Raw genomic sequence first — 12,023 nt, 5'->3', positions numbered from 1 at the left:
TAACACCGAGTCAGGTCGAAGAAGCTACTGCTCCAGAAAATTCACCAGGAGAGCTCTCTGGAGGAGAGCTTGCCTGCCAATGGTTATCGACACGTCTCACTCCACCGCTTGCTCCAACTGAAAGTTCAAAATGCTCCCTTGAAGGCGCCTCTGCCGGGCCTTGGAGATGGGTCTCTGGGTGTCAGTGACCCCAATGTCGGCGGCTCCAGCCCCAGGCCAGAGCTCAGGAAGCCCCCGAAAGCTTGACACCCCTCTGATTGTCTCCCACCCCGACTGGCTTCTCGGGGATGACGCGCTGTGCATCGAGGGCAGAAGCACGGAGACCTGGAACAATCTGACAGGCGATGACGGGATGGGACCAGGGCGGGCGGGGAGGGCAGGCTGTCGGGGGAAGCACACACCCAGAAAGACCTCGCTCACGGCCACCCAGCTGATTCAACCTGTTCAGACCGGATTCGGCCCTCCCTGCCCATTTTTCTGGGTTCCCAAGGAGTCCACAGCCTCCACTTCCTCTTCTCTAGAGAGGTCTCCCAAAGAACAGCTTCAACCCACTGCCATCGAGCCGGTTCCGACTCACAGCGACCCTATAGGACAGGGTGCAACTGCCACTGTGGGTGTCCACGACTGTTGACTCTTTACGGGAGTAGAAAGCCACCTCTTTCTGATGGTTTCAAACTGGTGACCTTGTGGGACCCAAGAGGCCACTAGGACTCCTTGCCAGGTCATGGCAGGCTAGGCTGGGCGGTGAACCACCTCCAGTCACCCAAGGGGCTTCTCACGGGGGCAGGGGTTGGGGGCAAGTCCGAGTCTTTGTACAGAGTTCTCTGAGACCCCTGCTGAAGCATGCTGTGTCTACCTGCCACCATCATCCTGTGGGATGAAGGTGGGCCACTGATCTCAGTTTCAGGATCATTTAAATAGATTCATTGCTTTTGGGGGTGTTTTAATTTTTAATAACTTTTCATCCAACCCAATACACCCATGATGCTGTGGCTTGCGTCAGTAATCAACAGGAAAGGATGCTCTGCGATAGGCATGAGGAAGGGGACTGACCACAGGGGCCACCCCGTGACCACCTCTAAGTGCACAGCTAGGTGGCATGTGCACTGCAGGTCGCACCCTCTGCCACCAGTTTCCCACCCAAACTTGAAACGGGTCACAAGTCCTGGCCCTGCTTCTTCCCGCCCTCACCTCCCAGCTGCCCTGACGATTCAGGAGCAAAGTAACAGTGAAGAGATGCCAAGACCAAGGCGGTAGGGGGTCATCTCCAAGCCCCAGATCTGTGCTGGGAACTGACCGGCCAACACTGCCCCCACCACCTCAAAACCTAGAGAAGCGCCTGAAAAACACATGGGGTGAGGGGAGAGGGGGTGGGGAAAACCTCTGATTGCAGCCTGTCTGCCTGGGGGCCCCAGGCTGTGCAGAAGCCAAGTGCCACAAACACACCCCCTCAGGGCATCCACATGCATCATGGACTGTGGACTTGGACTGGGCCTGCTTCCAACAGCCCAGCTCAGCTGACCACCCTCCATGTCTCCCAACATGGGTGCTAGGTTCCCTGGTTGCAGCTCTCTCCCGGGAGTGGGGGGGGGGCGGTGTCAGAGGATGGCCCTGGGGATACAGTAGAAACCTTGCCAGAGGCTGGCTTATCAAGGGCACCACCGCTATGGCTCTCCTTGACCTTTAAACTCTTAGGGGATGCCAAGGGCTCTTAGTTGCTGAGGGAGGAGGGAACCTTCGGGCGGCAGCCCGGGATGCTTGGGCACCATCAGCTGCCCAGACTTCCCTCCTGTGCCTGGGCACCTCAGCAGGAGTCACAGCCCCTTCGTAGGGGCCCTGCAGCCTCTGCCTCCTCCTTGTGCCCACCCCCCACAACACGTTCACGGGGGCTCCCGCCCTGCCAGAAGGCTGGGCTCCAAAGAGGGGGATTTAAGCCCATGGGACCAGAGCTTGGTGCCCTCACTGGACAGCCCCACACTCCCGACACGCTACCCCCCCCCCCCGGGATAGTAGGGCTTTGTAGGCAAACCTGTTCTGAAGGGTCTCCTCCCATCCAAGCAACATTGTAAAAGCCCCACCCCCACCCAGTCTTGTAGCAGTTCCAGAAGGTGGGTTGCCGTCCTCCGACCTCCGACTCGGGGCCAGAGAGGCACAGGTCAGAGGTGCAAAGCGGGACTCTCAGGAGAACTCACACTCCACACGGAAGAGGCTCTGGGAGGAAAGGCGGGGCCCCGGGGAGCCCCCCTGGGGTCTGTGTCCATGCCAAGGGCAGACATGGACTTTGAGAAGTGGTTGATACCCTCCGGTGTTGGTTTTTCCCTACAGACTCTCATGGACCACATTCCCAAACCCCTTTGGCCCAGCCCATGCCAACTCTCTCTGCACAGTGACAGCAGGGTGGGTGTGGGTGCCGGACTCCTGCCTGGAGCAGCTGTTTTCTGTTTTAAAGAAAATGAACTACGTAGATAATCTTTCAGTTGCGAGACAGCCACATGGCCACTAGCAGAGACCATGCCAAAGGCTCTAGGAGTACAACCCTTCTGTCATTTTGCCAGTGGAAGGGGAAGGGTGCATTCCTGGGGTCCCGAGTCTCGCAGGGAGCGAGGCTGGAGAAGGCCCCGGTGGGCGTGCGGGCCTCGGGGAAGAGCAGCGTGTAGAGGGCCCCGCTGTCCCACCCCCTGCCCTGGCCCCTGGCTGGCACTAGTAGGGTCCTGCTTTAGAACAATGCTTTCTGCCCACCATTTGGCCCCCAGGTTCACTCACATACTAGACCTCAACTGATTGAGACAGAGCCTTATGAAAAGGCTTCCTCCAAGCACGTGCAGCTTGCCCCCCACCCCACGTGAAGCTCTGCGTGATATCCCTGAGCGAGGGGTGCCCCTGCAGCGGCACGCTTCCCAAGCCACTTCCGGGGGAGCGGGGGGGGGGGTGGATATTTCAACCTGCGAGCTGGCATCTTGGGCTTGCTGGCCCAGTCTTCAGAATCACCTGAGATGCCCTTCTCATTAGACACTCACGTGGACTAAGAAGCCCATCAGGAAGAGCCACAAGGTTCGCCCGCCTGCCCCCCACCGGCCATCTTTACTGTGGAGCACAAGTGCGCACCCCCTCACGCCAAGCTAGCAGTGGTGGGGGGGGCAGTGTTTGCAGCACCTCAAGATGCCTCAGAGCCTGTAGGAGATCAGGTCCAAGCGCTAGGGTCGCTGAGGGGGGTGGGAGGGCACGCTGCCAGGCCTTGTGACCCACAGGGACTCCGGTGGCAGCAAGTATGAGCACGGTCATGGCGGGGCTGACCACCACCGGTCAGCCAGTGATGACCACAGAGGGATGGGGAAACCTCCAGGCTGCAGCTGCGCAGCCAGGTGTCACCGAGAGGGAGCCGGAGCTTTGGGATGGGGGGTGGGGGGAACCTGGAAGCGGCGGGGAAGAGGTCCCCGTCAATTCTGGGAGCACCAAAGGTGCGGAGGCCACATTAAGAAGACGGGGAAGGGAACGAGCTCAAGCCCACCCACCCGGGATGCAGGAGTGCCCCTCGCAGCCGTCAGAGTGGGCCCAGAGAGCGAGCTGCAGGGAGCCCCTGCCCATGTGAGCCGGCGGCGTCTGCAAACCCCTCGGGCCAACGGGGAACGCCACAGGGGTGACGGAGTCCACAGGAAGACTCTGAAGCATCATACAGCCCCCCCGCAATTTGGTAGGAATGCTAAGGATCTTCCCGAGCCCGTGGGCAGCGCCAGAGCACACAGAAAGCCTAGCCAGCTTGGCCTAGAGGAACCACGAAAGAAGAACCCAGAAAGTGCCCCCACCCCATCCCCCCCGTGCCAGCAGCTGTGAGGCCGCCATCAAAACACGTGGGAGCCCGGGCAGGAGCCATGGAAGGTTTGCAAAACTCCAGAGCCATGTCTGCAGTCAGATACCAGGCAGTCCCTGCGCCCCACACCCTGCAGCTCTGGGCAGCTCCCAGAGAGAAGTCAGTGCATCTCCAGGTCTGACCCCCTTCCTGTGTGTCGGGGCCGGGCCGGCAGTGACACCTACAGATGGCTTCTAGTCCTGCCCGCCCCGGCTCAGAGTCTTGGGGTAGGGGAGATGGACAATGAACAAGGAGACAAGCAAATGGACCAGGTGGTCTAGGTAGTGCTGAGGGCTATGAAGATAGCAAAAGGTTCTTAGAGGGGCCGCTTTGGCAGACCTGGAGCCCCACGCCCCACGTGGGGCCCTCCGCACCAACCTGGCTCCCCAGACCCCACACCATTGGGTCAGTCTCCTCATCCCACCCATTGGCAGCCATCCCTAAACCCAGGCCCCACCCACAGCCCACTGCCCCGCCACCCCACACTCGTGGTCAGCATGTCCAGAGCCTCTCCCTCAAGGCCTCTTTGCAGGCTCCACTGCGCTGGCTTCATTCTTAGCCTGCACAGGGACTCCCTGGTCCTTCCAAGACAATAGTACTGAGAGAGCTTCCACCCACTTCCAGCAACCCCTCCCTCAGCCCCATCCGAGCCGAACCAGCAACCTCACTTCTCAGAGGCATCACTGAGCGATCAGGGGGTCCAAACTGCTGATGGTGGCTGGGCCTCCTGGGAGGGAGGGAGGCGGGGAGCGGGGGATGACGGCTAGGGAGGGGGCTCCACAGCTACCTGTGAAAAAGCCATCATGGAAAAACAAGAGTCTTCACCAGATGCTCTGGGACACTGTGCCCCTAAGCAGGGGCACACCTGAAAACAGAGGCAATGGGGCTGGCAAGCCAAATTGAATCCCCTCCTGTCCCCGCTTAGACAGAAAGGCTCCTCCCTTGGGGTGGGGGTACCCTGTCACCGTGCCACGTGAGGAAATGGGGTGGGAAGTAAAAGCAGGCCTTGGCCAGGCTGTCAGGGTACGAGTGAGTTCTGAGAAAGTGTGCCAGCAAAGTGTGGGGGTACAGGGGAGGCAGCTGTAGCTCGATGCCTTCTGGTTTGGGGGTTCACCAACAGAAGATAAAAGTTTCAGGTTCCTTCGTTTGTGGTCATGGTAGTGAGAACATCAAAGGCCATGGTATTGAGAACTCCCATCAGTGTCAGAGCCCAGTTCCCTGTGGGACTGCCCGGGGGGCGGGGGGGGGGGCTTCAGTCATCACCACCTTTCACAGGTAGCCAGGAGACTCGCTCGGAGAGATGCGGAAGGAAGGTCTGGTGCTCTCTTCTCAGGACAGGCTCAAGAATGGAGATGTGAATCCATCAGTCAGTGAGGGAGGGAGGGACTGGACCTCAGGATCAGCACCCCCATTGCCACTCAAGCACAAACAGGGATGACGCTTTCCTCTTCCAGTGACTCCATCTTTCATGCACAGGGCTGTGAGGGGGTTTAAGAGAGGCACTGGCCATCCCGATGAGGGTCATGCTGGCCTCAAGGTAGCCTTGGGGCATGCCATCTGCACCTGCCCCCTCTCTCCCCAGAGCCTCTGAATGGGGCCAGCTGGACTCACAGTCAGGAGGCGGGGCATCCACGATGCCGGCTCAGGCTCCAGTTTCTGAAGCTCCAGCAGGGCAGCCCCCACCAGCCTGAGGTTGAGCACCTGCGGAAAGAAACGGCAATTGGGACCTGAAGATGGAAATAACCCGTGTGTTGGGGAAAGAAGCCAGCCCCCGAGGCTGCAGGAGGGGCCCCTTGCATCCTGGCACGATCTTATGAGTGCTGCCCCCTCAGTGCTCTGGTTCTTGGTTCAAGGAGGGAATGGGGTCAGGACCGTTGAGCAGTGAGTGAGGGGCCCAGGGAGCAGTTGGCTCCTATCAAGATTTCCAGAGATGGCAAGGCCAGGGAGCAGTTGTTCTCAGTGTAGTTCCTTGAGGGACACGGACTGATAGCAGTCCAATCAGGGCAGGTGGCCTGAAAAGTACTCCCAGCCCCCATAGGAGTGGCGCTAGAACCAAAAGGGGGTCCTCTGCTTTCCGATTTGCAGAGCCTGCCCTCCAGGGTCGTGGCCAGTCAGGCACCTGACAGAGTGGTCCTCTGGTCCACATGGACGGGCAGGGACACCACTTAGCATACACTAGACGCTCTGCTAGTGCCCCTAGACAGAGTCCTGGTAGCACAGAGGTTACTCTCTGAGCTGCTAACCACCCCAAGGTTTGTGGTTCGAATCCATCAGCCCCTCCCTGGAAGAAAAAAAAAAGATGAGACCTTTGGTAAACATTGATTTACAGTCTCAGAAACCCACAGAGGCGGTTCTACCCTGTCCCATAGGGTCGCTAAGGCAAACACAGAAGTAGCTCTAAGTAACAATAAAGCAAACAGCCCCACCTGGAAATACTAACGCTAAGGTTTCCAGAGACCTTCAGGGGCATTTTGCACACACCCCACCTTCTTTGCAACAAAGCTTTCTCCACGGACAGCAGTCTACACGCCGCTGCTGGGTCCTCCACCAGCTCTGGGCTGAGCTTTGTTTGGGGTGGACTGGTGATCCTGGGGGCCCAGTCCAGGTGTAGAGAGAGATTCCTCTCTGTGCTGCGTGCCGGCTCCTCTGAAGAGCGCAGTGACTTCAAGCGCACTCCAGAGGGCAGCGAGAAACGGCCTTTGGCGATCGGATTCCACGCAGGCCGTTAACGCCAGGCCCAACGGTGGAAGGGCGCCCTGGGGTCCAGCGCCTGGCACCCGCGCCACCCTCCGCCCTCCCACCTGCGTTCCAGCCCAAGGGCGCGACAGCCTCGATGGGTCACCAGAGGGCGCTGCAGCCCAGCCAGCGCGCTCCTCGGACCGCGGCCGCACCTGGGGACCGCACGGCAGCCCCCGGATCCGCGGCTCCGCCCCTGGCTCTGGGCTCCGGGACCGCGCGGGCGCCTCCGGGTACTCCCCAGCTCTGCGCTCCGGGACCGCGCGGGCGCCTCCGGGTCCGCCTCAGCTCTGCGCTCCGGGACCGCTCCGGCGCCCCCGGATCCGCCTCCGCATCTGGGCTCCAAGACCTTGCGGCCCAAACTGGGACGGTCCGTGTGCTCCCGGCTCCGCGCGCCAGGGAACACATGGCTCAAGCCACCGCATACCTGGCTTTGCGTTCCTGGACCCAGTGGCCCCGGCCCCAGACCTGCGTTCTGGGGCTGCGAGGCTCCAGCCATCCTGTCCTTTTGTCCCTGGCTTTTCACTCCAGAACAGCGTGGTGCAGGCCCTTTTGACCCTGGCTCTGCCCTCTGGGAGGCAGGGTGGGCAGAAGGGACTCCGTGGGGGCGGGACAGGCGCTGGGGGTGCCGTGGCCTGGACTCCCAGGTCACTCTTTTCAAGGAATTCTGCAACGTGGGTCCCATCAAGGGGACCCAGCGCTGTGTCAACCGCCTGCAGGGTCTCTGTTCTATAGGCCCTCACTTCTTGATGCAGAGAGGAGCCTGGCTGCCTGCTGGGGGTCGCGGTGGGGTGGAGGGCGGAGAAGAGGGAAGCCCCTTGGGAGTCCGACTGGCTCCGACCAGGCCGATCTTGTGGGACCGATGGCGGTAGACAGGGCGGTGGGGGGCCTTTGGGGAGGGAGTCCTTGCCCTAGAGAAACAACAAACCATATGTCCTGGGTCCTGAGGCCTCCCCAGGAGGTATTAAGCTAAGTTACTGCAGACCCCGAGCTGGTCTCTAGAACATTCCAGGGGACACTCTGGCCTCACAGAGGGCCTTCATGTTTCCTTATTCAAGCCCAATTCAGTGACGCAGACATGCAGGGGTCAGCAAGGGACCCAGTGACCCATGGTTACAGCCCTGAGCACCTAACCCCCACCAGGCACTCCTGGGAGCAAAGTGGGGCTTCTGCCTCCTTGGAAATCCTATGGGGAAGTCCTGCCCAGTTCACAAGGGACTCAGCATGGGTTTGGGGTACAGGACCTCCGTCTAACATTGCAAGGTGACACCTCACTGTGGGGGGGGGGGTGAAGTTTGCTGGCAGCTTTCCAGGCCTCTGCCCTACATCTGGACACATAGATAAGCTCGGGGCACCCCCCCCCCCACCTCCTGCGGGAGATTCAAAGCAGGCGTTCCTGCTTGCCACGGGTTCCAGGGTTCCACCACAAGCCCGCCCCCCTCCCCCGCCAGCCCAGTGAAACTCAGGGTGGAGGTGGGGGCCTTCCAGAGTTCACCCACCAATTCCAGCCTGGGCAGCCTCTCCTGCTCTCCCCCAAACCCAAACCCAAACCAAGCCTGTAACAACCAGTCGATGCTGACTCTTGGTGACCCCAGTGGGCAGAGTACAGAACTACTCCTCATGGTTTCCTTGGTTGGCAATGTTGGCGGCTGGGTCAGTCAGCATCAGGCTGCTAACCAGAGGGCCTGAGGGTCAAACCTACCAGCGATTGGGGAGGAGCGGGGGAGGGGCAGCTCTCCTCTCCTGTCCCCCAGTCCTGCACCTTCACATCTGAATGTCTGTTGGCCAGCCACGGTCTCCTTGTCTTTCTTTGAAAAGCTGAAGCAGGCCCGAGACTTCCTGCCTTGGTTGTTGGAAAGTCTGCTATAAATGCAATTCTCTCTCTTATGACTGGTTTGGTCTTCATGCCTGATTTGAAAAATAGAATCCTTTCTACAAGACTAGGTATTTATCTTGGCCTTTGCATGTCAGTTTTATCCCAACGCCACTGAGGGACTCCCACCCTGTGGCTCCAAGTATGGGTTTATTAGAGGAATATTTTCTACCAGTAATGTTTTGCCTCCTTATTGTTATCTATTGCTTTTGTCTACTTACCAGGAGCACTGAGCTCAAACATAGTGTGAGGAGGGGGCCAGATGGGTAGTGTTTGTTTCTGTCGTACATGCTGTGAGTCAGACCGACTTATGGCACTTAACACCATCATATTATTTTACATGTATATATGTACGTTACATGACACCATTATTATATATTATTCACATATAGAATGCTATACGACACCATTGTATTTCTCTGCTAGCACGCTACACTCTCATTTTCCCTGTATTTACTTTCATCCTGGTTGAGTTTTGCTTTTTCATTTTTCAGGGCACTATCCAGGATGATTATTGGCAGGCGCCCTCCTATTTTGTTCCACACTTCTAAAATATTATGTCCTTCCAGCTCTAACTTGTTGAGTCCCATCAACTTCCTTTGTAAAATCTTGCTTTCCCCATCGCCTCACCCCTGACATTGTGGCCTGGCTGCTAACCCCCAGGTGGGGGCTTCAAACCTGTCCTGGAGCTGAGGCTGTCTGCTCCCTTCAAGCTATCTGCCACGCCCTGGAGACCCCCTGGAGGGTCCCTCTGAGTTGGAACCACTGGTGGGCAGTTTCCTCAGTGTCCTCTGTCTCCCTGACTCGGAGCTTGTGTGGAAATCCAGTGCACAGTCTTTGTTTGTTTTGTAGGCCTCTCTTTTTGTTTGTTTGGAACTAGCTCAGGTGACATCGGTGTCTGGTGAAGTCAGTCTCAATTTCACAGTGTGCCATCTGTGGGGTGAGGGGTCTGGAGTGTTGTGAAAGCTGGACCACTTTTTTTAAAAAAACATACTTTAGCATCTTGTTATTTCCTCTTATTTGTGGAATCTGGCACACACAAAGCCAAACATTTTAAACACAATTGCACGGCCCATCACATCAGACAGGGACCCCCCACCACGTGGGGGTTTTTTCCTTTTTCCTTCCACCGCCTCCTCCCTGTCTCTCCGCACTCAGCCCAACCTCATCAGAGTCTTCAAAACCTTTTCCTTGGGTGTAAAATCTTTTTATTTCCTTTATAATAATGGTGTCGTGAAATAGTTAAGACGGTGACAAACCTTGCTGGGCATCATGTCCTCTGATTTTGTCCACACCCTGAGGTGCGTGACGGCCTTGTCATTGTTTTTAAGGTGTGCGTCTTATGCCCTTGTGCATATGTATCAGAGTTTAACAGTTCCTCCACAGACAGGGTTTTTGATGGTTTCCGTCTTTTTTGCTATTGTAGCCATGGCTGCGATAAATGTGGGTGTGCTTCTAGGTTTATTTCTGTGGAAGAGGTGCCAAGTGGAGCGATTGCGGGAGCACAAGGTCTTTACATGTCCTTATATTTAAGGAGCTTCCATACTCTGTTCCACAGGGCAGGACAATTCTACAGTCCCGCCGCAATCGCTCCACACCCCCAGCATTGATTACTTCCTGCTCTTTTGAACTGTGCTATGAGGTAGCCGCTATCTCATCATTGTGTCCATTTCTTTTTTTTAACATTTTATTAGGGACTCATACAACTCTTATCACAATCCATACATACATCAATTGTATAAAGCACATCTGTACATTCTTTGCCCTAATCATTTTCAAAGCATTTGCTCTCCACTTAAGCCCTTTGCATCAAGTCCTCTTTTTTCCCCTCTCTCCCCGCTCCCCCCTGCCTCATGAGCCCTTGATAATTTATAACTTATCATTTTGTCATATCTTGCCCTATCTGGCATCTCCCTTCACCCCCTTTTCTGTTGTCCCCGTTCCCCAGGGAGGAGGTCACCTGTAGATCCTTATAATCGGTTCCCCCTTTCCAACCCACTCACCCTCTACCCTCCCAGTATGGCCCCTGGTCCTGAAGGTATCATCCACCCTGGATTCCCTGTGCCATTCAGCTCCTATCTGCACCAGTGTACAACCTCTGCTCTATCCAGGCTTGCAAGGTAGAATTCGGATCATGGTAGGGGGTGGGGGGGAGAAGCATTTAGGAACTGGAGGAAAGTTGTATTCTTCATTGGTGCTATGTCGCACCCTGACTGACTCATCTCCTGCTCCAGACCCCTCTGTGAGGGGATCTCCAGTGGCCGACAAATGGGCTTTGCATTGTGTCAATTTCTATTTCTCTGACAGCTAGTGGGCAGGAGCATTTCTCCCTGTGATTGCTGGTCGCCTGGGCAGCGTCTAGTTTACTACGAAACTGGTGTAAGCATGGCTTTCTGGTTTGCTCTGTGAGGAAGGCTTCTAGTCAGTCATCCTTAACGAGCGCCTCCTTGAGGCCAGAGGACTGGGGTCCTGCTTGGGGGGGAGCAGCCCTCCCCCTCCTGTGAGATGAGCTGATGCCCAGGGTCTCTGAGATGTACCCCAGACCCCGCCCCTGGCTCCATGACCCTGTTTCCAAAGGTCCAGGGTGGGGGCACAGGCTAGGGGTCCCCACCCTGCCAGGTGGTCCACTTTTTCAGAACCCACCCCACTCTGACTTGGGGAAAGGGGCAGGAAGGGGGTGGTCAGAGAAAGGAAAATAAAGTTTAGGGATTGGGGGCTTCCATGATGGGCCTGGGCTAGCAGCTCCCAGAGGCTCTGGGGGCCAGTTTGTGGGGGCGTCAGGGGGGGGCAAGAAGAAAGTGCCTTGGAAGGGGTTTCCCGGAACTCGGGCCAGCTGCTGTACTGGAGGACTTACTAATGGGACCCGCGAAGAGCGAGAGCCCGGGTTTAACACAGAGTAGAAGTGGGGGTGCTGCTTAGGAGGAGACCCCCAGTAAGGGGGCTCACAGCCCCTTTGCCATCATTCCCTTCTGCCTCCCACCATGGGGCTGGGAACCTGGAGTTTCCAATGGGCGCCCCTCCCCCATGTCACCGAGGTGAGGTGGGGGCAGGGCCCTGGGTTAAGTCCCAGAAGGAAGCTTACAAACCTACAGGGCTGGGTCCCACTGAGAAAGGGACCCTAACACCCAGCTGCTGTAAACCCTGGCTCCACCTTCCCTTGGCTCCACCCCCTGAGGGAAATGGCTGGGCACCTGGTCTCCATCACACTCTTAGGTAATTGCCCCCAAAATGGGAGCGCTGGGCTGGAGCTAATGCGTATTGGGACTGAAAGGCTGTTGCCACTCACTATTTTTTTAATCGTTTTATTAGGGGCTCATACAACTCTTATCACAATTCATACATACATCAGTTGTGCTAAGCACATTTGTACATTCATTGCCCTCATCATTCTCAAAACATTTGCTCTCCACTGAAGCCCCTGGCACCAGGTCCTCATTTTCCCCTCCCTCCCCGCTTCCCCCTCCCTCATGAATCCTTTATAATCTATAAATTATTATTTTGTCATATCGTGCCCTGTCCGATGTCTCCCTTCACCCACTTTTCTGTTGTCTGTCCCCCAGGGAGGAG

Source organism: Tenrec ecaudatus, chromosome 16, assembly GCF_050624435.1.
Source record: "Tenrec ecaudatus isolate mTenEca1 chromosome 16, mTenEca1.hap1, whole genome shotgun sequence".
Classification (NCBI taxonomy): Eukaryota; Metazoa; Chordata; class Mammalia; order Afrosoricida; family Tenrecidae; genus Tenrec; species Tenrec ecaudatus.
Note: the sequence above shows the minus strand (reverse complement) of the source record.